Genomic DNA, 26,966 nt, shown 5'->3' with positions numbered 1-26,966 from the left:
GATGCCTGTGGTGCTATGTGAAGTGGTGCAATACAAAAAAAGAAAATGAAGCAACTCCTTCTTGAAACACATCTGCACCAACTCTTTGAGCCCAGGATTAATTCTTGCCACCATCCCATTCAACTGAGGATGGTACAAGGATGTGCAACTGTTTTTGATGGGATATGATGTTAGGAACTCGCACATTTCACAAGACTTGAACTGAACACCATTGGCTGAAACTATGAATTCCGGTATTCCCTCACTCGCACTCTCAAAGAACCCATTCACACTTATTAGTATTTACTTCTCTCATCGGTTGGACAACTGCAATTGTAGTCCACCACACCCAGCAGGAATTTGCAATCATCAGGTAATGTCTATTGCTATTTTTTTCCACGGCCTTGAAGACAAATCAACAGCAGTCATGGGACCTGTCAGGGAAGCAAAAGACTTATCACTTGATTGACACGGTCGACATGTTCTCGCTCTACTATCCACATCAGCATCTATTCCCGGCTACCAAAAGTCTGCCATATGTTACCCTATACTTTCCATTTATGCCCATTGGGAGACAGGTTCACAAGTTTCGACCTCAATGAAAAAGGTGGCACAAACACTTTTCCTTGCAAATGCAATTTTGACACGCATACAGCACTTCCAGTACCTTACAGAAAGTATGAAGTTCGAATGATGAGGCTGCACTCAGGCGGCCAACCTTCTCACGTTACCTAAAACCTCATATTCTATGTCTGCTTCCTTGCACTCATATAATGAAATCGCTGATTCAACCAGCCATGCGACGTCAGAGTAGACTTCCACCCATGTTACTTCAGATTCTGTGTCATCATGGTCATTTGCTCTATCCACTGGCAGTCTAGACAGACAATCTGCTTCCACGTTGCTCCTTCCAGGTATGGAACCTTGAACGTACATTGCTGGTGCTATCTGACAAGTGGTTGCAGTCTCGTTGTCAATTCTCTCCCTCCTTCCAGGTGATAAAACATGAATTAGAGGTTTGTGGTCAGTCTTTATTGTAAAATGGGTAACCAATGTAAGCATTCTAAAATGCTCAACTGCCCACTAACATGCAAGGGCTTCTCCTTCTATCATGGAGTAGATCCGCTCACTTTGCGATAGTGTTCAGGATGCATATGCTACTGTTTTACTGTCACATTCTCATTGACAAAGTGGAACCCCAAACCGTAACTACTGGCTTCCACACTTAATAAACTTTACTTGCCAGGCTCAAATCCTTTGACAGGCTCTGCTTTCCTTATCTCTGCTTTCACCATTTGGAAACACCCATCCACCTCTTAAGACCACTCAAAGGTTCTCACCCTTGCCAACCATCGCAATGGCTCTATTTTGTGGGCAAAAGATTCTACAAACAGGTAGTAAAGTTCTGATAACCCTAAGAAAGAACACAGCTGCTCAACATTAACCTGACTAGGAGCTTTTTCAGTGGCATCAATGAGGTCAGTTTTAGGTTTTGTTCCTTTTTCTGAAATGGAATGTCCCAAATAGTCTACTTTACTGACTCAGAACTTGCATTTGTTTGCTCGTAACATCATACCGCTAATCTTCAATGCCTCCAGTTCTTGTTTGAACTCTAAATCATGATCCTCTCTGTTCTGCCCATACACTAATACATCTTCCTGGAAGGTCCCTGAAAAGATTATATGCTGGAATACTGTTGTTGCACTTGTCAATCCAAGGGCTATCTCTTATATTGATATAGACCATTTGGGGTAATACATGCTGTCAATGCCTTAGATGAACAATGCAATCACACCAGATGATACGTACTGGTCATATCAAGTGTACTAAAATATTTGCTTCACCCATTAGCGCCATCATCTCTTGGAAATATGGTATTGGATGGCAATCTGCTACTACCAAATCATTCAAAATATGCAAATCCACACACAACCTCAACTTGCCATCAGATTTTTAAGTTCGCACCACCAGTGAAACACATTCAGCACTCTCAGTAGCCACTATTACATCTTTCGCAACCATGTAATTCAGTAATTCGGTAAATTCATTTTGCACAGCAGTTGGTACCCTCTGTGTCTTTCTTCTGACTATTATGACACCATCCCATAAAACACAATTCTGTGGACAAATGTCCTCAATACTCCCAGCTGGGTATTTTTCCACAATTTCTCTCAAACTGCTCATCCACACACACCACTCCTTTTCATTTGAGTGGAACCTTATACACAGTTCACCTTGGTGAATCTAACCCAAAATTGGTGCTACTTGAGCAGCAGCATAAACCTTGCCTTATGTGCTCTGACAGATCCCCAGAGGTAGTCACTTCTCCCAGAGAGGAGCCCCTTCCCATGAGGCCAGGGAGGTGATGCCACTACCCAGAATGGTATAATGAGGGAGGGTCTCATGGAGAGGGACACACCCTTCAGGAATGATTACGACCATCTAGGGTGCAGCCCTTGTAACATCGACACACCCCACACACTCTAACCTCTCCTTCCTTAAAGAACCTCTTAGTAGAGAGTAAACCCATGTACTGCTATCAGGTGGAGAACTATAGGGAACCTGAAAGTACGGTGGTGAAAACGAGGCATGTAGACATGACTATCACTCTCCAGAACCGAGAGCAACAGTCTAGTCTTCCGCGAGGAAATTAACATTTGAACACTTTCAAAACTGAAGAAGGACAACCGAAAGAGAGAGCCCGGCTGGTAAGCCATACAGAGCCGAGACGCTGCGAGACACAGGAAGTTGGAATCGTGAGACCGGAGGACGCTGGCAAGAAAGGGAAAAAAGCGCTGTCTGATCCCAAATGAGAGAGACCGCGCACAGTTGTGGCTGCTGAGAGGAACGATAAAACTGCTCTGAGAAGCTGGACCGGCGTGCCCTTGGCAAGTGTTGAGACCGTAGTCAGCGGGAAGACGCTGACCTGATGGAAGAATGCGAGAGAACGGAAAAGGCCAGCAAAGCCAACGAGACACTGCTTCCGGTCCCAGCGAGATCCGGATAAGTGCCGCAAATCACTACAAGGTAAAGGGAGGATAAGGGTCTTCAGGCCAGGACACGAGGTAAGTGAGAAGGGTCTCTTTGTGTTCCCTGGTGTAATGCCTATGACATGACCATTAAGAGAATGGTCACGGACCCCAAGAGTCAAGAGGACTATTTGTTCATCAGAGGATACCTTCCTTGTGTCAGTGGTAGCCATAGCCACTGACCACCAGAGAAGGGTCAGGGACCCAGAGAGTCCAGGGGACTATTTATGCATCAGAGGAAATATTCCTCGTGTCAGTGGAAGGAACAGAACCACTGATGATCAGAGAAACCTGGGTTGAGGACCCAAGCTCAAACAGAGATACAAGTTATCTTCCTTGTGGCAGTACTTGGCAGGTTAGTAATCCAGGTCTGCCGACTCAAAGCACAACTTGGGTTTGGGACCAAAGCACAGTTGGAACTTTGTGGAATATTGAATAGAGGAGACACTAGAGTAGCCTGGGCGAGGAAGTCTAAGTCTAGTGTAAATTGCATGTTGTAATAAGTATCAGGAGATGGGAGTCATCCTCCTGATAACAAGTGGGGGAAGCAAGGACAAGCTTCCAGCCAGGGAAGGGAGTAATTCCCTTACCTTTGACTGCAAAGTGTTAAAGGCACCTTTCGAATGGAAGGGAGGCATTCCCCCTGATATATCAACGACTCAAGAGGAGAAGAGTTGTTGAGCTTGTTTTCTTTTGTTTGTTTTGAGGTCGCTTGCAACCAGGGAAGAGAGCAATTCCCCCTGGTGAAAATTGTTTGAACCTTGCTGTGTTGAGAATATAGCAACCAGGTAAAGGGAGTCATTCCCCCCCCAAACTTTGATCACAAACCCAGGGGAAAAAAACACTTTAGCTTTATCTACTTTAGTTATAAGTGTGAGAGACGGAACTAGGGATTTTGACACAGGACTGTGGACATTTAAGTCAAACTCACATTCTGACAGATCCTTTTTATTCTTTAGTTGAGGCAGGAAAAGCTCTGTAGAAATGGGGACAGTTAGGCATTTTCCTTTCTTTTAAAGAAGAATAACATTATTTGCCAATCACCATGCTACCTTTGTGCCAGTCTCCTTCTTCTGCTCCCTTGCAGCTCGTTTCTTATATGTGATTGTACAGTAAATGTATCCTATTATTTCTATTCTCTTTCACTGTAACCTTCCGGGAAAATATCAGATTTGAACAACTTGTACTCACCCAAAAATCTCCCTGAAATCCTCTGTCCACTTTCTTTTCAAATCCATTAATACATACTAGACACAGTGGCCCTTCTCGTTCGCTTTTACCGGATCTCTTGGACGATGGGGACAAAGTCTTCATTCTCCTTTTCTCTTTTTTTCTAAGGAAGGATTGACAAAATTAACTCGGCTCTTGCTCTTTGATAGGTACATGCACGAGAAATTACCTCTTCTTCCAAATATAGAACAATCCTGGTCAATAGCCAGACATTGTTTGGTACACTGGACCATTCTTCTTCCTTTAGAACTGGCACTTCTGAGTGATACAGTAAAGATTTTTCATAATAACTTACTAAAAAGTCTTAATTCTATTGAAGACTCGGAGGCGAGCATTATGCCTCTCTTTCTTTTATTCGACAATAAAGAAAAAAGCTCAGCAACAAGATATTTGTGCACCAAAAGTGAATGTGCCATGAGTAATATGCAGAAAACAGGTGCACCAAATATATATATATAATAAGCATAGTAATATAAAAGTAACATCATAACATAAAAGGTAAGAGTCTCTGAAGAAATTACATTTCCCAGGGAGCTTAGCTCCAGTTCATTTAGAGGCCTTCACCACGTGACCTAGTCCACCAATAGTAGTTCAGATCCCCTGCATAAACAGTCCTAAACATGATGACACTTCCTCTTTCTGTGCTGCGAACTTGGCTGTCCATAGTAGAAGATAACTGTAGCTAACTTGAAGAAGAAGAACTTGTGTCGGGCCATGATCAGGCGGACTTGTCTGTAGGCGCTGTAAAAGAAAAGGAAAAATTAGTCTTTTGTATATGACAACCATAGATCCCTTATCAGGGTGGGAGAAAATCGTGGAGTTATTCCGATAGGGTACATGTACATTTCAGAACATTAATCTTTTCATTACATATTTAATTAACATCAGGTAATATGCTGTTATTTTCTCGCCGGGTGGGATAATGCTCGCCTCCGAGTCTTTAATAGAATTAAGACTTTCTAGTAAGTTATTATGGAAAATCTTTATTCTATGTCAAGACCGGAGGCTCCCATTATGCTTGTTTAAAGCTTGCTTACCACAATAGATGCCGGCTGATCTACCGGTTTTAGGTAGAATTGTTTGAATACTGATTCACTTGCCCAGTCTGCCATCCTCATGATATCTTCTAGGCGAACTCCTGCCTGGAAGGCTTTGGAGGCCATGGCTCCTCTAACTGAGTGGGCTCGGAAGTGCTTGGTGTCTATCCCTGCTTGAGCTAGCGTCCACCGGACCCAGCGTGCTAAGGTCGGTGCTTATACTGCTTTGTGCGGTTTACTCAGAGCGATCAGTAGCTGCCTGTTAAGGGAGGTTCTGAGTGGAGCCGTCTTTTCTTCGTAGACTTTTAAGCATTTAACCAAGCAGAGCTTAGGTTGATCTCTAAAGGCGGGATAGGAAATCACCCTGGAATTGCACTTTGTTCTTCTATGAATATAGAATACAGTGCCATCAGGAGAAAAGGATCTGCCTGTTAGATCTAGAGCTCTGATGTCTGAGACTCTCCTGCAGGATACCAAGCAGAGTAGAGTAGTAAGTTTGCCAGATAGGGCTGTATGTGATAGTTGTTCGTTATTAGGCAAAGACAGAAACAGGTTCAGTACTTTATTAACGTCCCAAAGCTTGTCATAGCGAGCTGGAGGTGGGACGGTAAGCCTTACACCCTTGAGCAACCTGCAGATGAGGTGGTGTTCTCCTGCTGGTACTCCTTGGATAAGGTCATGACCTGCGGAAATTGCTGAATAGGCGGTCACAGACCTGTAGGCGCGTCCTTTTTCCGCTAGGGATGCTAGAAAATTCAAAATCTCTTCTACAGGTGCTGAAATTGGATGTAATCCTTTCTCACGACACCAGGAGCTCCAGATGCTCCAAGAGTTGGAGTATCTCTTCCGGGTACTAGGAGCCCAGCTCTCTTCGATAAGGTTGATCGCTTTGTGAGACATGCCTGGGATTCTCCATCTTGACCTGAAATCCTCCAGGCTGCTAATGGCGCTATAAGGATCAGATTCGCATGCTGCTGACGGGCCTTCTGCAGGGTCCTCGCTATCATAGTGAAAGGAGGAAAGGCATACAGTATTCCCTGGGACCATGATTGTAGGAATGCGTCTGTTGCAGCTGCTGCTGGGTCTGGCCTCCAGCTGTAGAAAGTTGGTAGTTGGGAGTTGAGTCTGGAAGCAAAGAGGTCTATGGATATTGGACCCCAGATCTTCTGAAGGCGGAGTAAAACCTCTCTGTTGATTCTCCAATCGCTGTAATCCGTCGAGTGGCTGTAGTACCAGTCCGCCACTGCATTTTGAGAGTCCGGGAAGGTACTCCGCTGTAACTGAAATCTGGTGATCCAGACAGAAATGCCAGAAGTCCTTGGCTAATTCTGCTAGGGGCCTCGACTTGGTGCTGCCCAGATGTTTGATGTATCTTACCGCTGAGATGTTGTCCATCTTTAGTAAAATACAGCAACTCGCTTTGTCTTTGGCAAAAGAGCGCACTGCAAAGGAACCTGCAAGAAGCTCTAGACAATTGATATGAAGGTCCAGCTCCTGAGGGGACCAAGTCCCTCCCGTGGTTATAGGACCGCATCTCGCTCCCCAACCGGAGCGACTGGCATCCGACTCGATAATAATATCTGGAGCGGAGCCGAAGATGGCTCTGCCGTTCCAGGCTTCCATGTGAGTGAGCCACCAGTTGAGCTCTGTCCTCGCTTGAGGAGACAGTGTCAGGAGTTGAAAATAAGAAAGGCTTCTCCTTAAGTGTTGACCTTTTAGTCTTTGCAGCTCTCGATAGTGAAGAGGGCCGGGAAATATTGCTTGAATGGAAGATGAAAGTAGCCCTATCACTCTTGCTAGTTCTCGAAGAGAGAACATGCTCTTCTGTAAAAGTCTGCATATCTCTCTTTTGGTAGAGTGAATCTTGGCTGATGGGAGTCGAAGCTGCGAATTCTGTGTATCCACTATGAATCCCAGAAAATCCATATTTTTGGATGCAAGTAGAACTGACTTCTCCCAGTTTATAAGAAAACCAAGGCTGTGTAGCAAAATTATTGCCAGTTCGGTTTGTTTCTGAACTAACTCCTGTGAGTGGGCCATGAAAATAATGTCGTCTAGATAAATTATGAGACGGACAACTTGCTCTCTTAATTGAGCTACTACAGGTCTTAAGAGTTTGGTGAAGACCCAAGGCGCCGAAGAGAGTCCAAAGGGGAGACTTGTGAATTCCCAATCTCGATTTCTCCAGGAGAATCTGAGGTAACTGATGTGTGCTTGATGAATCGGCACTGCGAGGTAAGCGTCTTTTAAGTCTAAGCGCATAAGCCAGTCGTTCGGTCTGAGAAGATCTCTGAGCATGTGTATACCTTCCATTTTGAAATGGCGGTAAAGGATGAATTCGTTGAGCGCTCTGAGGTTTATGACTGGGCGCACTTTTTGCTTTCTGCGTACCAGAAATATGGGACTGAAGAAGCCTCCCTGAATTGAGCAGGGGCGAATCGCTTGCTTCTGATGGAGACTGAGCATTTTGCTGTCTAAGGCGGTTTGGTCTGATAGAGACATTGCTATGGGAGTGTGAGGCGACATGGACTGCGTAAAAAACTCTAGGTGAAGACCCTGAGCTGTGTCCCTTACCCAGGCATCTCCCGATAAGGTATCCGAAGCATTTGCAAACATCCTTAACCTCCATCCTATAGGTGTTAGTGGTGCTGGCACAGTTATCAGTACACTGACCTGTGGGTTGTTGCTGGGCTGGGTATCTAGCCGCTCTCCTCCAGGGACGCCCTCTTCCACGACCTCTCGAGGGGAAGAAAGTGTCAGGGCGTTCTTGCCAGGAATTATGCTGACCTCTGGATTGTTGAGGTCTCTTGTTGAAGAAGTAACGGCCGGAAGAGCAACCTCTTCCTCGTCCGGCCCTGGAGAAAACCTTGGTTACAAATACTCTTTTTATTGAAGCCTGTGCTTTGTCCAACGCCGTGAATGTCCCGATGAATTTTGTCATCTCCTTCATAAAAGGGTCTCCGAAAAGCTGGCCTTGCGCAGTTGGGCCATATTCTGTGTCTGCCAGTTCGGTTAATTTGGCATCTATTTTGTATAGGATGCCTTTCCGTCGCTCTGTTGAGATGGCGCAACTGGCATTGCCCAAGAGGCAAATAGCCCTCTGGACCCAACTGGACAGTATCACTGGGTCGATGAGGTCCGATGAGGTGATGGCTGCATTCGCAGGATCAGAGATTTTTGCTAGTGGACCTGCTATGTCCAGTACTTTCTCCTGGCAGGCCTTCCAGGCGTGATCAATACCCTTCCTGGGGTCTTTAACGTTTTTACCCATAAAGGTAATCATTCTAGAATCAAGCTCTGGAGTCAGAGCTACTTTATCCGCAATGTCTGGTCGTGGACATTCAGCACGTAGTCTGGCCCGAACTTCTTTATCAAGTGGCTTGCGCAGCCTAAGGTGGATGTAACTCGATGTCTTGGAAGATGGTTCCCAGTCGGTGGACCTGGGGTGTATTAAGTCTTCTGGGGTAAATGTACCTTCAGTAGAAGGTTTGGTCCCGGTTGTGTCTCTAGGGATGGGTCTGCCGCAATCCCTGACGCAGAGGGTTTTGAATCTTCAAAATGAAATTCCTCATCTGAAGAGGAGTGAGAAAGATCAGCGTCGTAGATGTTCTTATTATGATCATCTTCTTCCGAGCCCTGTCCATATCCCTCCCGGCTTCAGGGTCTATTTCCCCTGATTTCCTCCTCGGGGTAAGAGGGTTGATGGGAAGGGGTTACCTTCCTATTCATGAAGGCTTGTTTCAGCCTTGAGAAGGCGGCCGTTGAGGCAGCTATGGCATTAGATGGTTGGCTCGGGGGGGTCGTAGAGCTTTTTCTCTTGCGAGCCGGTGTACATCCCCCTTCTGTAAGGTGCTTCCTTTTCTGTGTTCTCTTCCTCCCAGGACGGGAGGTCCCTCTGAAATGCTCCTCCATAGTCTCTAGACGATTTTGTATGGGAATGAGCATATCCGTTACAGCTTTCTTAACACTGGTCTCCACAGAGGATCCCAGAACCTTCTGTAAACTATTAGCCATTGCCACTTCATCTATGTAACAGTGATCTCCCTCAGCCTCAGACCAAGCCTGATCTGATTGAAGCGAGTACTGTTCTGCCATTATAAAATAAATGCACCTTACTCACTTTTTTAAATTTCTTTTTTTTTTTCTGGGCTTCTGAACGCCTTCTCTCACTGCCCAGTAATCTTATTTCAGTTCAGCTTTGTAATTGTTCTTAATATGCTGAATAGGAGATTTCTTTGATATATTTGTGGTGAAAAAACCAGCGAGAAGAAACGGTCTTGTCTGAGGAAGATTCCGGCGCTCGAGCTGCAAGAACCGTTATATTATAACTGGCATGCGTGCTCGAGCGCCGGAATGTAGAGTAAACAACTAGGAGAGCAGGAGTTCCCCTGGCAGCCTGCAGGCAGTGCAGCGTGCTCCGACTAGGCCGCGCCGGACTCCCAGTGCCTCAGGAGCGCAACAAAGCTGCGGGGAAGCCGGCGCGAGCACGTCGAGGGATTCGCTCGACGAGCGGATTAAAGAACGGCTAATCTGCTCTGACTGTGTGAAGCGGAGCTTCACATTAAGCGGTATCCGGGTTCAGAGGACTGACGTCAGAGCTCAACATAAAAGTACGAATTATTATATTTTTTTTTAAATTTAAAAAAATATATATATTGAAAGTAAAATTCGTATAAGTCTATAACCATGCAGTAAACATATATTATGACATTTCGTAATGTTATCTTTAAATTATAAAATTATGACGTAAGCGGTGCTAAACATGAAGTACTTATCTCTTGCTGTGAGCAGCAAAGAAAGAGGAAGTGTCATCATGTTTAGTACTGTTTATGCAGGGGATCTGAACTACTATTGGTGGACTAGGTCACGTGTTGAAGGCCTCTAAATGAACTGGAGCTAAGCTCCCTGGGAAATGTAGTTTCTTCAGAGACTCTTACCTTTTATGTTATGATGTTACTGTTATATTGCTATGCTTATTATATATATATTTGGTGCACCTGTTTTCTGCACATTACTCATGGCACATTCACTTTTGGTGCACAAATATCTTGCTGCTGAGCTTTTTTCTTTATTGTCGAATAAAAGAAAGAGAAGCATAATGGGAGCCTCCGGTCTTGACATAGAATTGTATACATGTCATCCTTCTTGCTATGGCAATAGTGTTTTTTTAAGTCCGGACTTTGCTCTCTCCAGGACACAAACGTACTCTTTTCTTGTTGAGGGCCTTCATGAGTATTTGGTCTCGTAAACCCTTCTCAGGTGTTATTTGTTTTCAAATTCACACTTTGTGGTCAGACCTCTCAAGACTCCCATATAATCATCTATTGCTTCACCCGGGAGTGGTCTACAAAGAAAACAATACTTTCCAAAATCACATTAGTCTTTTCTGCAAATCTTGTCTCCAGCCTACCCATCCACACTGTGTACAAACCTTTGTCTCCTTCCTCAGTGGCAGATTCTTCATTAACCTCCTGCTCCAGGAGCAGTTTTTAGTATAGATAATATCTTGGACACCCAAAAGTACTCACCATCTTAACCATCTAGGCATGCTTAGAAACCGCTCTCTCCATAGTTCATGACAGGACTTTCAGGAATAGGTCAAAACGGAGGTGCTGTTGACAGTTGGGGTCATCACTCTCCTTGTGATCCCTGAACTTCCAATTTCTTTCTCCCATCTGATTGGATTGTTGCGCTAACCTTTGACGTATAGATTTTTGTTGTTGTTGGTATTTTCAAGAACACAAACACCAAACAATCCCCTCTACCCCATCTTGCCTCCCTCCCACTCTCCCCATACGTTTTTTATAGCGTCAAAGCAAATCAGTTATTACATTATGTCCAGTATTTTCAGGTTTTGGGGCACCATTGCATCATGTAATCTACCCTAAATTAATCCAATATCTTTCCCCAATGTTGGCAAAACTTGTCTCTGTCCCTTTGTATTCCGTATGTGATCCATTCCATCACAACTATTCCCCATACTTTGCGAATCCATTCAACATTCGTAGGAGGCACTTTCTGTTTCCATTTCCTTGCTATTATCAGTAGGATCATATAAGCTTTGCTGTGGGGTTTTGTCAGGATTTGGATTTCCGGGTCGAACAGGCTGCACATCCATTCCTTTTGGGATTAAACTGTGGGGCCTTGGGCCATTTTCTGTATCTGAGTTGTGATGTCCTCCCAGAAACCTTGTAGCACTAGGCAGTCCCACCATATATGCCCCCAGTCGCCCCTCCCTGAGCAGCCCCTCCATCATTCTTGAGATACCCCTGGGTACATTGAGTGTAGTCTCTAAGGAATGTAGTGCCATTGTACCATTGTCTTATACCATGCTTCCCTGATCTGGATGGATTTTGTTAATTTCGAGATTTGGGACAAGAGTGTTTGCCAGTGGTTTTCAGGTATTTCTTCCCCAATTGTGTTCTGCCATTTTGACATATAAGGGCACGTACGGATGGGGCCTCCCCCCTGTAGTATCCGATATAGATTTAATATCAGATGTTTGTGCCCTGCATGCGTTGTTAGGAAATTTTCAAATGGATGCTAGATGAAGGCGTTTGATTCATTTAGGTGGAATTGGCTCTATGCCACACTTCACAGGTTTGGTTTTGGGCAGGCTTATATCAAGTCGGTTCGATTGGTGTACACAATATCCATGGCCTGGGTGAAAACAGGCAAATGCATCTCTGAACCGTGGCAATTCAAAAAGGGAACAAGACAGGGCTGTCCATTATCCTGCTGCTCTAAATCCTAGCCATGGAACCGATAGCCCAGTATCTTAGAGTCGAATACAAGGAGGCGGGCATAGAGATCGATGGAAGGAGGCATTTGGTATCATTGTATGCTGATGATACGTTACTCTACATCCAGAATCCTGAAGACAGTCTGGATCTGCTGCTAGAGGCCATGGCGCTATTCACCAAACCTTCGGGAATCACAATTAGCAGACAAGTCAGCCCTGTTCCTGATAGCTGGAATGCATAATATAGAACATAGGGGCCCGCCGATTCTTGCCCTGCAATGGAAAACAACCACGTTCAGATATTTGGGGGTCAATGTGCAACACGACCCAGCAAAAGAATGTACACAGAATAGATTGACGGCCCTAGAGAGCATTAAGGGCTCCATGAAGTTCTGGACTAAGTTGCCCCTTTCACTGATGGGGAGGGCGGCCCTGGTGAAGATGGCTGTATTGCCCATACTGCTGCCTTTCTTTGTCAATGTCCTGTTCAATCCTTTTTTAAGATATTGGACAGCATTTGTAGAGGATTCCTGTGGTGAAACGGGAGGAATAGGATAGCGTTGGCCATATTACATAGGCCGTATGAAGAGGGAGGCATCAGGACCCCACACTTTGAATTATACTACATAGCTGGACAGCTCCAATTTGCGGTAGACTGGCTGGCAGATGATCCGACTCCGGTCACGTTAATGTTGCAGACTATTGGGGCACACTACTACCTGAAGGGATTAGTATGGATGAAGAAGCCTTGGGGAGGCCTGTGGTCGCACCTGGTGTCCTTAGGGGTGTGCATGTGGGATAGTGCACTTGCAATGATAGAGCTTACTGACCCGTTCTCGGTACAGGTCCCTCTAGTGTCGTTAATGGCATCTACGGTACAGATGAGACTGGGAATACGGGCACATTGGGAGTCCCGAAGGGTGGCTACAGTGGGTGATCTCCTACACAAGCCCTCCTTCGTATCTTTTGTCAAGTTAGCGGAACACATGTCTAATTCCCGCACATTCCCATTTAATTAAAAGGGACATTTTACGTTGGAGGCCCGTGTTCAGGGAGCTACAAGAGAAGCATTCCATAGTGGACACTCTGTATGACATATCGGAGGGAGGGCACACTATATCTCGTATATATGACCTTCTACTAACAAATCAGCCCCCTTCTCCTTTGGCGATAAGGGGCAGATGGGAGGAGGACTTGGGGGAATCCTTTACGGAGGCAAGCTGGAAAGAAGTGCTGAGATCTCATAAGAGGGTGTCAAGGAATTCTAGATTGCAGTTTATGCAATTACTGATAATGCATAGGGTATACATGACACTGCAGAGGATCTCCAGGTTCCCGGGCTCAGAGGCGCAAGTGTGTCCTAGGTGCAGTGTGGTGGATGCAGGGATGCTACATATGTTTTGGGCATGTTTGGTGGTCAGGCAATACTGGCAAGAGGTGAAGAGCAGATTGCGCAAAGGTGGGGTGAAACTAGATGTTCTTTCTCAGAGGGCATACTTGCTGGGCCGCTTTCCGCGCTCCAAACAAACCTGATACATTAGCAAGATTAAGGACTTGGCATATATTCTGGCCAAACGAAGGATTGCCATGGCATGGAAATCACCCAAAGGTACAGATGTAGAGGAATGGTGGAGAGACTTGAGAAAGTGGGTGTTGGCAGAAACATCTGTCTGGGGAGGGGCTGTAACAGGGGGCCAGGTGAAGACCGTAATGGGTATGGCAGAATGGAATGTCTTAATACAAACCTTGTTTATTGCAGAAGCTGAGACCAATCAAAAGGGGATGAGCCACATTGACAAGAATTAGTGTTCCAAGCAGACTCGAGATACGGTGGAGTGAGAAAAGGGGTCCTTAGGGCAAGGCGGGAGGGAGTTGGGGAAGGGTGGAAGAGGGTGTTGAATGGGGAACTGATGATGCGTTATGTTGTCGATACTTGTTAACACTGCTTGTTGTAGTGTAGAAGAATGCTCCATTTCATGTTGGAATAAAACAATAAAATACATTATTATTATTATTTTTTTTTTTAATGAATTTTTCAAATGTCAAGTCCCTTAGCGCTGCTTGTCTTATGTCAGGTTGCTTCAGCCAATGTCTTTGTTGGTAGTATTCCAATCTTTTTCCCGCAGGCCCAGGTGTTTTTTACTTTCTTAGAAGGATCTGACCCACCCACCCCCAAACATTTCACCCACCTTTAGCAAGCCCATTGCCCTCCATATTGCAAACGATCCCTGCACCAATCTCGGGGAAAACTGCGGGTTCCCAAATATTGGGGTGAATGGGGATGAAATTGTAGACATTTGGCCCTGTCTAATTAATCTGTCCCATGTGTCGCACACTGAGAGAATGTGACTCAACCCTATGTTCTTGGGTCTATCCTGCTTGCTCATCTACAGCACGCCCCTAGGGGGTACCTGCTACTGCCTCGTCCATTCTAGTCCATGGCTTAGATAAATCGTTAGAGAGCCACTCTGGTGGGACTCTTAGTCGGCATAGTATCTTTTTCAAAATTTGGGAGGTCGAAGCCACCCTTGAATCTCAGCGCCATCAGGGTCTCCAAAGCTACTGTGTGGTGTTTCTTTTGCTATATAAATTGGGTTCGTATTCTATTCAAGCTTTTGAAAAATGATGGCAGAACTTTAATTGGGAGTGACTGAAAGAGGTAAAACACTCTAGGAAGCACGATCATTTTTATTGAGGTTATTCTTCCCAACCAGGAAATTTGTAATGGGGTCCATTTATTCAAGTCAGCTTTAATTTTTGAAAGTATCCCAGAGAAATTGGCCCTGTACATGGTCGAGATTGAGTTAGTTAGGTTCGCCCCGAGGTAAGCTATCGTGTTAGTTGCTAATTTAAATTGGGAAACTCTCTGCAGTACCGTCAGGTGGTTCTGTGATAGCCCTAGGTTTAACAGTTCCTTTTTTGCCATGTTGATTTTTAGCCCCAGAACTTTTTCCACTGTAGAAAGCATGTGCAATAAAGTTGGTATTGAGGATTCTGGATGTGTTGGGGTCATCAACATATCTGCGAAAGCTATAATTTTATGCTCCTCTCCTCCAAATCTTATCCCTTGTATTGCTGGGTTTTGCCTAATGGACAGTATAAGTGGTTCAATACAGTGTGTATAGGAGCGGAGACAGAGGGCACTCCTGCCTTGTGCCACGTGACATTTGCACCGTTTCTGACAAGCGTGAGTTAATGGAGACTCTCGTAGTGGGTCTGTTGTAAACTGCTTTGACCATCTGTACAAAGCTCGGGCCCACTCCCATTTGTTCTAGTGCCTCAAATAGGAATAGCCGTTCGACCCGGTTGAATGCTTTTTCAGCACTGATTGCTATTAGAACCGCAGGGACCTCACACAGATCAACCTTTTCTGTTAGGTGGGGCACCCTTCTTGTATTGTCCAACGTGTCTCTACCCCGAATGAACCCTGATTGATCCGTGCCTATTAGGTCAGGCAGGAGAGGAGATAATCTAGCTGCTAGAACTCCTGTGTAGATTTTAGCATCGAGATTTAGGAGCGCTATGGGACGGTGAGACCTGCAGAGCTTGGGGTCTTTATTGGGTTTAGGGAACACTACCACTTTAGCCTCTACCATTGAGGGGGTCACAGTGCCTCTCTGGTTAAAGGAGTTGAAGAGACTTGCTAGTTTCGGCCTCAAATTAGTACAGTACTTTTATGTAGAAGCAGGCTGGAAATCCATCTCGTCCAGGAGTTTTATTTCGAGGCAGACCCTTGATCACCGCCTCCACTTCCTCGCTCGTAATTTCCTCCTCTAGTCGTTCCCTGTTGATGCCGGTCAATTTACGGATTGCGTCCTGGCCATAGTAGTGCTTTACCTTATTTTGAGCAGGGTTATTGGACTTGTACAGGGACCGTAAAATATTTCAAAGGACTTAATAATCTTCTCTGTCTCATTAACTGCTTCAGAGATGCTATGGTATGATTTGCCTCTGCCCTTCTCAGCTGTCTGGCCAGTAGTCTGTGTGCCCTGTTTGCATTTATATAATATAGCTGCTTGGTGTATAATAATGCTCTTTCTGCCCTGAGTGAGCAGAGTAGCTCAAGCTGTGCTCTAAGGTCCTTCAGTATTCTATAAGTGTCCCTGTTAATTTTTGCTAATGTTTGTGTGGCTATCACTAGCTCGGATTCAAGATCTTAGTCCATGGCCTCCCACATGTTCCGTTTCTGGGATTGTAAAGCTATAATTTCGCCCGAAGCACCACTTTAAAAGCCTCCCAGATCCCTTCTTTTGTCACTACGCTATTCTTGTTCTCGGCGAAGAACTCATCCATCCTGTCCCTCAGTTTGCCCACCACTGTTTCATCTGCCAGGATCGCACTTGGGAATGGCCAAGCCCGTAGACCTCTATTTGGTTCCAACCTATATATTGCTAGCTTTAGAGGTGCATGGTCGGACAGTGAGATTATTCCCAATTTCACTTCTTCTATTTCACCCACGAGAGCTGCTGAGACCCAGATGTAATCAATCCTAACCAGTGTCTGATATACGTGAGAGAAGCACGTAAATCCACTTATTCTTATATCCCATCCCCTTTCCTCCATACTGCATGGCCCTCGTGAGGGACGGCAGACGGAACCTTTTTCACCAGAAAAAAACCTTCTTCTCCTTTAAATTTAGAGGCGCGCTGGGGTGCGGCCCTGGGAGCATGCGCTGCCCTGACTCCGCCCTCCTGCGCCACACCTCAGTCCCCTTTTCCGCGTCAACAGGAACGGGCTGAATTTGCCAGCCCTCCTGGGTTTGGCTTCGGCCATGTAAATCCATGTGTGGATACTTCTTCTCTTTGTCTTTTTTTGTCTTTTTATAATTCAGGTACTCGGTCCTCAGGCGTCACGCTCCTCCCCGGCGCATGTCGACTTCTACAGGGTTCAGTAGGTGTCCATCCTTCGACAGGCTATTACCGACCAAAGACCCCCACGCCCTCTGCCTACAGTGCCTTTGCCCTGACCACGGCTGGCAAGCTTATACCGCGTGCAACACGCTTTCCTCGAGGTCTCTGAAGAACAGACTGGCCAGGTGGAGGGAGCTGTTCCACAGATCGCCTCTAGAGGACGTAAAGGACTTAGTCTACCATCGATACAAGCCTAAGATAGGGCCACTTTTTTCCAGCGCACCCCCTAAGCGAGCCTCCTTCCCAAGGGCTCGCCTGCGCGGGAGGGACCGCCCAGGTCCTCATACCAGCACAAGTACAGAGGCTGTATTAGCTACTGGCCGAGAGGCCAAGGGATCTGTCGATCCTCTTGATGAGGGTGCTGAGGGACCGGAAGGTCCTTTTACCGCGTCTTCACCCTAGTACCGGCATCATGTCCGAGGGGGTGCCTTTACCAGTTCTAACGGCAGACCCACCGAGGGCGTAACACCTAGTAAGCCCGAGGAACAGGGTAGGCCCAATGATCCACACTCGAGAGTCCTGGACAGGGCGGGGACCAGTGAGCTGAGCAACACAACGCAGGCGTGTGGAAGGCAGCTTGACAAGATGGCCGCCGTGCCAGAAAATGCAGACATCCGGCCGACGCCCCTCCAGGGAAGGAAGGCGGAGGACCCTGTGTCGAGATGGGGCTGGTGTCAACCAGGTATGTGGCCTACAGCTTATCCCTCCTTTGCGCACGGCAGGTTCCTGCTGCGTCCATACGGGCAGGGCACGCAACGGCTCCAGCAGCCGCCCGCTACCCCGTCAATATCGCCTACCACCAATCCAGCCTGTGAAGACAGGTTCTTTCAAAAGTTCCTTGTGTTAATGAAATCTCTGCAGATGGGGGTCAACCTCAGGGACGCCATCAGGGACTTGCACCCTCCAATTGTCCCGCCGGCGCCTCAGGCTCCTTTGGTCCCTGTTCAGTTTCAGCAGCCCACTCCGGCCCCCCAGCCGATTGGGCAGGCGGTTCCGCACCAGCCTTCACTGCAGTGTCAGGCTCCGGTCCCCGTACCGCAGCCCCCGGCTCACATCACTCTCCCTCCGGTGCTGGACCCTCTGGATCCGCAAGTGGAGACGGATGAGGAGGAGGACCCCGACATGCAGTCTTCAGCCAAAGCCTTCCACAAACGACTGGCAGGGCTGGCAGAGTACTTGGGCCTTCCTCAGCCAGAGGTCGGGCAACCAGCAGAGGTGGTCCTCACAGAAGTCCTCACACTACGTCCCGTTAACAGAACGGGGTTCCCGATACAGAAGGACGTAGTTGCCTTGGCCAAGAAAGGTTGACTCAAGCCCCACTCAGGCCAGCCGGTGAATAAACGCCTGGACGCCAAGTACAGACAGATGGAGGGGATACACTCTTGCTATCGGCCCATCCTCAGCCACACTCCTCGATGATTGCTGCGGCATCACTGTACTCCAAGCCTCAGTTGTCCTCAGCCTCCTCCTCTACGGCGATGCTAGGCAAGGAGGAGAAGATCTTGGAGGCTTACAGGAAGAAGCTGCATTCCAACGCGTCCTTGCACCTGCATCAAGCCAACGCGGATGCCATGCTGGCAGCTGTTAACCAGAGGCTCTAACGGAAAATTGCAGATTTCCTCCCAGAGCTTCTGGCACAGAGCCAATCAGAATTCAAGGGGGGAATTGGTGGAGGCCAAGCTCGTGGCGCTGGACTTCATGGAGTCCTCTGTGGCCCACATTGACACCTCTGGCTGTGCCATCAGTATTGCCACGGACATGAGAAGAACAACCTGGCTCTGTGCTACGAAATTCAAACCAGATGTCCAGAAACGCATACTGGATCTTCCGTTCGAAGCGGGTGATCTCTTCCACTCCACAACAGACGATGAGCTGGATAAAAAGAAAAACAGCTCTCAAACGGCCAAGTCTTTATCCATTCTTACAAAGACCACGCCCAAACCGTACGCCCTGTCACAGCAACGCTCTGAGAAGGGTTGTACATACAGAGGTTTCCGCGGCTTCCAAGAGCGGCCTCAGAGGGAAAGAAGGCATGACACTCCCCTCCGGGTCCACGTGTCTCCAGTGGGGGCGGGGGGGCAGGCTTGCTCTCCATGCACATTTCTCGCGCCAGAATTTCGCGGACCCCTGGATCCTCTCTGTAGTCTCCATGGGGTACCTCCTCCCTATCCCAGCCTCTCCTCCCTCCTCCCCTCCACTCCACTCCCACAGGTTGAGACAGCAACTCTTTTGGCGGAGATCCGTTCGCTCGTCAAGAGCCAGGCAGTGGAGGAAGTCCCAGCCTCCCAGCGAGGTGTGGGCTTTTACTCCAGGATTTTCGCCATTCAGAAAAAGAACCAGGAAGGCCTGAGAGTTGTGCTGGACCTTTCCACCCTCAACCTCTCCCTACCTCTACAAAAATTCAAGATGGTTATGCCAGCTTTGATAGTGGAGACACTGTGCAAGGGAGACAGGATGTGCTCCCTGGCTCTGAAGGACACGTACCTACACGTCCCGATCTAGCAGCCTCATCGTTTCTTTCTACGATTCAGGATCATGGGCGACCATTTCCAATACAAGGTGCTCCCTTTTTCGGCCTCAACTCGACCCCCATGGTCTTTACTAGGCTGATGAACACGGTGGCGGCCCTCCTCAGGTCACAAGGCCACCATATTTACCCATACCCGGACGACTGGCTCGTCAGGGCTACATCTCCGGAAGCAGTGCACCATACCTCCCACGCTCTTATGAACACACTGCACAAGCAGGGTTTTTCACTCAACCTCAAGAAGTCACAGCTGCAGCCCACGCAGACACTGACCTTCTTGGGCCTCATTTGGGACACGTGCTCCGAGAAAGTTTTTCCCTCGGAGGACAAGATCACAGCACTCAAGCGAGCCACAGTGCACTTCCTCAGCAGAGAAGTGACCTCGGCCTGGTGGTACCAACACCTACTGGGTCTCATGGCAGCAGTCCTCTTGGCCGTCCCCCACACGAGACTCAGGATGAGGAGGATACAGCTGCACTTTGCAGCATCCTGGAACCAGGAACGGGGCCATCAGTCAGAAATGATCAACGCTCCGCTATCACTTCACCCAGACCTCACATGGTGGTCAGGGGGACTGCAACCTGAGGACGGGCAAGCCTTTCCGGCAACCTACACCACAGGTCACCATCACCACAAACTCCTCTCTCTAGGGTTGGGGGGCCACTCTGGACAGCCACTATGTCCATGGCACCTGGACTTGGCTGGAGAAGTACCACTACATCAATTGGCTGGAATTGAAGGCCATCTAGCTGGCTGGCTCTCAGGGCCTTTTTCCCGGTCATCGAGGGCAAGGTCATCCTCATTCATTCAGACAGACAACTCGACCAGCATGTTCTATATCAACAAGCAGGGAGGTTCCATACCCCTCCTCCACTGTGCAGGCTGGCAGTGAGCATGTGTGGAATGGGCCCTGGAGAACAACATCTTCCTCACGGCGGTCCACCTGCCAGGGGAATTCAACCTGGAGGCAGACGGGCACAGCAGACTGGGAGCAGACAACTACGAGTGGCAGTTGAACGACCTAGTGCTGCAGGAGATCTTTCACAAATGGGGCCACCCCCAGATGGACCTCTTTGCCTCCTGGGGCAACAAGAAGTGCTAACTGTTCGCCTCTTGGCAGGGTCAGGGCCCGGGCTCCCTGGGTGATGCCTTTCAGATCAGGTGGGACAGAATGACAGCATACGCCTTTCCGCCCACTCCCCCGATTCACAGGGTGATCTGCAAGATCAAGGAGTCTCGCCTTCTCAGCATCATCCTAATAGCTCCATGGTGACCAGCCAGGCCATGGTTCTCGGAGCTGTTCAGCCTCTCGGAGAGGCCTCCCATTCGCCTGCCGACGAGCCCAGCACGTCTGCTGGCACAGCAGGGAGGCAGGGTCATCCACCCCACACCAGAGAAATTAGCTCTCACAGTGTGGTTCCTGAACAGGTCACGCTAGGACATCTCAGCCCCTCTAAAGCTAATCTAGAGATCATACAGGGCGCCGGGAGAAAATATACCAGGGCCCAGTATAAGAGCAAGTGGACCAGGTTCTGCCACTGGGCAAACTCTAAGAGCATTAACCCTCTGGCATGTTCCCTGGACAACGTTCTCTTTTTCAGCGCATCTCGCCCATTCAGGCGTGCAGGTGGACACTTGCCGCACTTACCTGGCAGCCATTGGGGCTTACAGAAACTCGGAGGAGGAGAGCTTTTCCTCCTCCAGCCTGATTGTCAAACACTTGACAGGTCTCGCCAGGCTCTACCCACCCATCACGAAGCCACACCCTGTGTGCGACCTCAACATAGTTTTGGGTGCCCTGGCGCACAAACCATTCGAATCAATGGCGTCCGTAGACATCAGGCTGGTCACCATTAAAACGGCCTTGCTAGTCGGGCTCGCAGAATCAGTGAAATTGAGGCGCTGGTCGCCTCAGAGCCATACACTACGTTTCACAAGGACAAGGTAGTCCTGCTGACACACCCAACGTTTTTTCCTAAGGTGTCTTCTGCATTCCATCTGAACGAGGAAATTGTGCTATCCACGTTTTTTGCTGAGCCCAAAGACGATGCGCAGAAAGTTCTGCACTGCCTTGACGTCAGGCGTCACCTGAAATTCTGCTTGGACAGGACTAGGAGCTTCCACAAGTCGGACACACTATTCATCACCTTTGGAGGTTCAAGACCAGGGTATCAGGCATCCAAGGCCTCCATAGCCCAGTGGATTGTCTCGGCCATCAAAGAAGCCTATGAGGGACAGCATAAACCACCGCCAGCCAACATGGATGCCCACATGGTCAGAGCCAAGGCAACTGCCATTGCTTGCCAGTGGCATGTCCCCTGGCAAGTCCTAAGCAGGGTGGCCACATGGAGGGTTTCCTCTCCACCCTGGGGCTACATTCAGTTGTAATCGCCCATGCAGTATGGAGGAAAGGGGACGGGACTTGAGAGTAATTATAGGTTTCTCACCGTAGTGACTAACATACTCTTAGTCCTTAGTCCCCTTTCCTCCATACATCCCACCAGCCTACCCCCTAATAAAACTGGTGTCATTAGGCAATCTTAATTCTAATGTCGACGCGTCTATTGGGACTGAGGTGTGGTGCCGGAGGGCAGAGTCAGGGCAGCGCATGCTCCGAAGGCCGCACCCCTGTGCGCCTCTAAATTTAAAGGGGAAGAAGGTTTTTTCTGGTGAAAAAGGTTCCGTCTCCCGCCCCTCGCGAGGGACGCCCATGCAGTATGGAGGAAGGGGGACTAAGGACTAAGAGTACGTTAGTCACTACGGTGAGTAACTTATAATTTCATCTCACGCCACACATCCTTAAGGGCTAAGCTGTCAAAGACCTCCCTTAAGTGCTTGGGCAGAGGATTACGCCCCTGAGGCGCACCTTGTGCTTCTATCTCTGGAGGTGCCCCAAGCCAATTTGAAGTCCCCTGTGAGGATGATCTCACCCTCTGCAAACATTTCTAGTTTCAGCATAACTTGGTGAAGGAAGCTGGCCTGGTTGCCGTTTGGTGCGTATCTAGTCCCCAAGGTCATTCTCTTTACCCCCATTTGCACTGGTAAGAATAAGTACCTCCCCAGCTTGTCTTCTAGTGTAGCTAAGACTTGCGCTTGAAGACAACTTCTGAAGCCTATTAATACTCCTGCTGTCCACACTAGGGCATTTGCTTGGTGTATGTGTGTAAAGTGTTGAAATCTGGGAAGAGACCTGTCTGATTTCTTTATGTGGGTCTCCTGCAACATAATGATGTCCGCCTGGTAGCATCTAATTATCCGTTTGACTTTTTTGCGCTTAACGGGCGAGTTTAATCCCTGTACATTGCACAATGTAATTTGCCATTATTCCTGTGATGGGCGTTACCCTTTCTTGGTATCATCACTATGCTATTACCAACATTTGAAGAGATTCTGCCGGTCTGGATCCCCTCTCCTCTCCCCCCCTCCCTTAAGTCCCTTAATAACCCTCTTTCTCCCAACATCTAAAAACCCAACTTCCCCTATGCTGCCCAATCCTCCCGCCTCCCTTTTTCCTGGTCAGGGCCTGAGTTCCCAAGAACTACCTTACACCCCTTAACTGATTCCATGGTCGACTCCTGCTCTTCCCTCCATCCGGACCCCTTTCGTTTTCATCGCTCTAGTGCCCCTTCTTTACATCCTCTCGATTGTGGCCCGCCCATATCTCTATAGGAAAGGTCATTCCAGTTCAGTGACTCTATACTACTGGTGATTTTGGTCATTTTTGTTTCCCTTCATTTGGTCTGCAGACCCTTCAAAGTTATTTCTCTGCCTCCTCTCCTGCCTCTGTGTCCAGACCATTCCCAGAGTCTGTTGGCTTTGCCTGGTTGGGTGGATTTGGGCAGTTGCGGTTGGTGGAAGTCCTCTTCTTCCAGGTTTATTGATGCCAGTCTTTCCTCGTATGAGTAAGCCAAATGGGAACGTCCACTCATATGCAATGTTTTTCGCTATTAAGATTTTTGTAAGTGGGTTCATAGCCTTCCTCTTTTGCAGTGTGGTTAGTGCCAAGTCTTGGTAGAGGTGAATCAGGTATCCATTGATCGTTATTCCCTGGTGAGCCCTAGCTGCTTGGAGTATGTCCTCCTTCATCGTGTAGGAAGATAGGGCTATTAGGACGGCTCGTGTTCTCGCGCCAGGCTCTCTTCTCTTGTGTCCCACCCTATGTACTCGGTCAATCTTGTCTTCCTTAGGTTAAATCTGTCAGGAGGCTCTTGAATCATTGTTGCAGGTCAGCGTCTAGGAGCTCCTCGTTCAGACCTTTGACTCGAATGTTCGACCTGCGGGAGCGATTCTCCAAGTCCTCAGCCTGTATTTCTAGGTTGTGGGTGGCCATAGCTACCTGTTCCAAAAGGTCGCTGTTTTGTTTGACGTCTTCTACAACCTCCGACAGCCCCCTCTCAGTGATGTCCACTCTGCTGCCAAGGTCAGTAATTTTCTTCCTGACTTCTTGCAATGAGCTATGGAGGTCTTCCTTCATTTTTATCATTTGATCCTGAAATGAGCTCATCAATCTGTCTTCCATGCCTCTGAGACATTCTTGCAGATCATCCTTGTTCAGGGCCATGGTGTGTGTGATCTCCCCCTGGATCCACCTTCTAGCTGTTTCCCAATGGCTGGTTCTTGTACCTCTCCCTGCTGCTGCCTCCAGCAACACTCCAGTTGGCCTACTTGCGGTTCAGTTGACCCCTTGGAGTTGAACGAAGCGGTTTTTGCCTTGGCCCCTGGCATCTGTAGGGTTTTTCCTCCGTGTCCTCCTCCTCCTTAAGGTGCTCCTGGTGGTAACGGTCCTCACTTCGGTTGTGTAAGCTCTCCCTCCTTAGACTAGATCCTTCTGCTGACTATATTCTATTATCCTCAGGACCTCCGGGACGAGGGAGGCACCAGGAGGTCCCCTTCAGCTGTATGGCAGGGAGCCCTGCCCCTCCTCCGGCCACTGTTTCAGGCCTGTCTTGCCTTTGGTCCTAGACATTGGAGTAGCTCCTTTTTGGCTCCCTCGAGGTTGAGGTTGCCGGTTGAGTAATGTGTCTCTAATGTGGAGGGAGGGGCGGTCAGACTTTTGTTTTTGGCCCACTCCAAGAGTGTTCCTCTCCTCCTTGTGTCCCTCCTACACCCCCCCAATGGTGTGCTGCTACTTTTCCTGTGTTCCACTGGGGGGGTTCTTGTGAATGGGCTCAACCGTTGTCCGCTTTGTTCCTGTTGTCCCCCTGCGCCCTCCTTGATGGTACTGACAGTGCAGATGTTGCTGGGCCAGTGCCTGTAGTGCGCGCTTGCTTTGCCAGAGGGACCCCCACGCCTCGTGTGTAATGCGGCTGGCTGGTTTGTTAGTTGGGGGGGTGGGTGCACCCCTTTGCAATCTTCCCCCACCCTCACCGACACTTACTTCTTCTTCTCGGGGCATTGCTGCTCTGTCCCTCACCTCTGCTGTGGGAGCCGCCTGTCCCAACTGTGATTTTCCCTGGTCCCTCTTTGTTACTGGAGCCACGGCTGCTTGGAGAACCTCCTGCTCCGAGGCTCCCCCTTCCGCACCTGCTGGCCCAGTGCTTGATTCAGCTGGGTGCCAATTCCTGACACCTTAGTGCCACACTTCGATCTCGAGGGTCATGACTCCTTGGGCTTGCTTCAGGTATAAGCCGCTGGGGAGGAGTTCTACTCATCCGCTCTTTGTGCCCCTCCTTTGCCCCCACTCCGGTGTGCCGATACTTTTCCTGAGTTCCAATTGGGGTGGGGGGAGGGGTTGTGAATTTCTCTTGTCCAGGCATCCTGGTTTATTGTGTTCAGGATTTTAGCTTTGTTCGCTTACCTTCTGTTTGTCCCCTGCACCCTCTTTGATGGCGCAGACAGCACAGGCGTTGCTGGGCCGGTGCTCCGTAGTGTGTGTTTTCTTCTCCTGGAGAGACCCTCACTCCCCGCAAGTATCGCGGCTGGCTGGTTTCACGCCGCCTTAGGACTTTCTTCAAATAAAAGGCGTGGGGGGGGGATTAACTCTTGTCGTAAAGCCTGTAAAGGTGAAAGGAGGCACTGTTTAGAGTGGGCCTGCACGGAGATCTGTGAGACATGTCCTCACGCGTCGGCAGCCATCTTGGAATCAATGTATAGATTTTTAGCATCAACTGATTAGGTGAACATTTAAACATTTCTGTTAAACGAGATACACCTCCTATTGCTCGGGCCATACTGTTTGCTTGTCTGATGTAGTGTTTTATACTTGAAAGGGATGGGGTAAAGGTCATACCTAAATAATCATATGTTGCATGATTTAATTTTATACCCTTAATTGTAAAAGGAGAGGGACCCACCTGTCTTCTAGGATTAGTCTGGCAAATTGTTAGAACCGATTTACTAACATTGATATCCAAATACAAGCTGTCCATAGAGTATACACATTAATGAGCATTAGAATGGCCCGTAGGGTTCTGGTGATTAAAAACATATTGTCTGCATATGCCAGTACAGGAATTAATAATTTTCCAAAATAGGGTAAATTCTCATTACATGCAACAAGTCTGTCCATGAGTCTATTTATGCATAATGAGAACAAAAATGGGGCCATTGCGCAGCCCTTCCACACTCCGGTTTCTACTGGGAACCACTTGGTACAACGCCCATTGCTGCCATCTCTGACACCTACTCTTAGATTTCGATGGACAAGGGTTAGAATTTGAACTAGATCTTCCGGACGACTATAATCTCTCAAACACTGCCATAAAATGTCCCTATTCACCTTATCAAAGGCAAAGTTCAGGTAAAAAAAGACGAGGGAGACCCTTGCCTCAGCCACAGCCAATTTGCTACTACCAAATAACAATTTATGGTCTGCTCATTTGTAGCTAGGCCTTCTCTAAAACCAAGTTCAAATTTGGAGAAGACATTTTCCCTGGATACCCAAGCTTGTATTCTAGCCAAGATAGCTCTACCAAAAACGTTGAACTGAGAATTTAAAAGTGTAATAGGGCTACAGAATTGGGCAGATCTCTGAGACCTTTCTTACAGATAGGAAATATTACCACAGATTGCCATGTTTCGGGGAAACTTTTATGTTCCACAAACACATTAATAATATAGTAAGGATTGCTTCCCAGAATTCCTCGTGACTTTGAGAAAGTTCTGTTCTTCCCTATGTCCGTGTGAGAGGCTCTTCCAAAGAGCCAGGTCTTGCATGTCAAGTCATTCGGCGCTAGTGTTAGTCTTTTTTTTTACTTGAGATATTTGAAGTTTTCTGGCTGTGAAGCATCTCGATGCTCTGTCCAGTCTGTATCAAGGGGTGAGACTATTCAGGTCGTTGGGCCCCTATGCAAATCTTTTATCTATTCATTTGCTTGTCCAACATGGAGGTCGCCAACCCATAGACTGTTTTTCCAGTTCCAAACGCTTGTTTGTTCTTCCTGGCTCCCTCCTTTAAAATGCCAACCCGTTCATTCTTCCATTCACCTAGAAGTTCACCCATCATCTATATGTTCACCCATTTACTTTTGATGATTATATTGAGATGGGAGCAGTGGCGAAGTCAGATGTGTG

The 26,966-nt window shown here is 47.9% G+C and overlaps 1 protein-coding gene across 1 annotated transcript in view; it reads left to right on the top strand.

Annotated features, from left to right (window-relative positions):
- The window catches only part of HBS1L (HBS1 like translational GTPase), a 1,647,668-nt gene that overhangs the window by 1,277,549 nt on the left and 343,153 nt on the right, over positions 1-26,966 (top strand). The window lies entirely within an intron of this gene.

Source organism: Ambystoma mexicanum, chromosome 4p (assembly GCF_040938575.1).
Source record: "Ambystoma mexicanum isolate Mex_15411 chromosome 4p, UKY_AmexF1_1, whole genome shotgun sequence".
In the NCBI taxonomy this organism is placed as follows: Eukaryota; Metazoa; Chordata; class Amphibia; order Caudata; family Ambystomatidae; genus Ambystoma; species Ambystoma mexicanum.
This window is presented reverse-complemented; position numbering and strand designations above follow the sequence as displayed.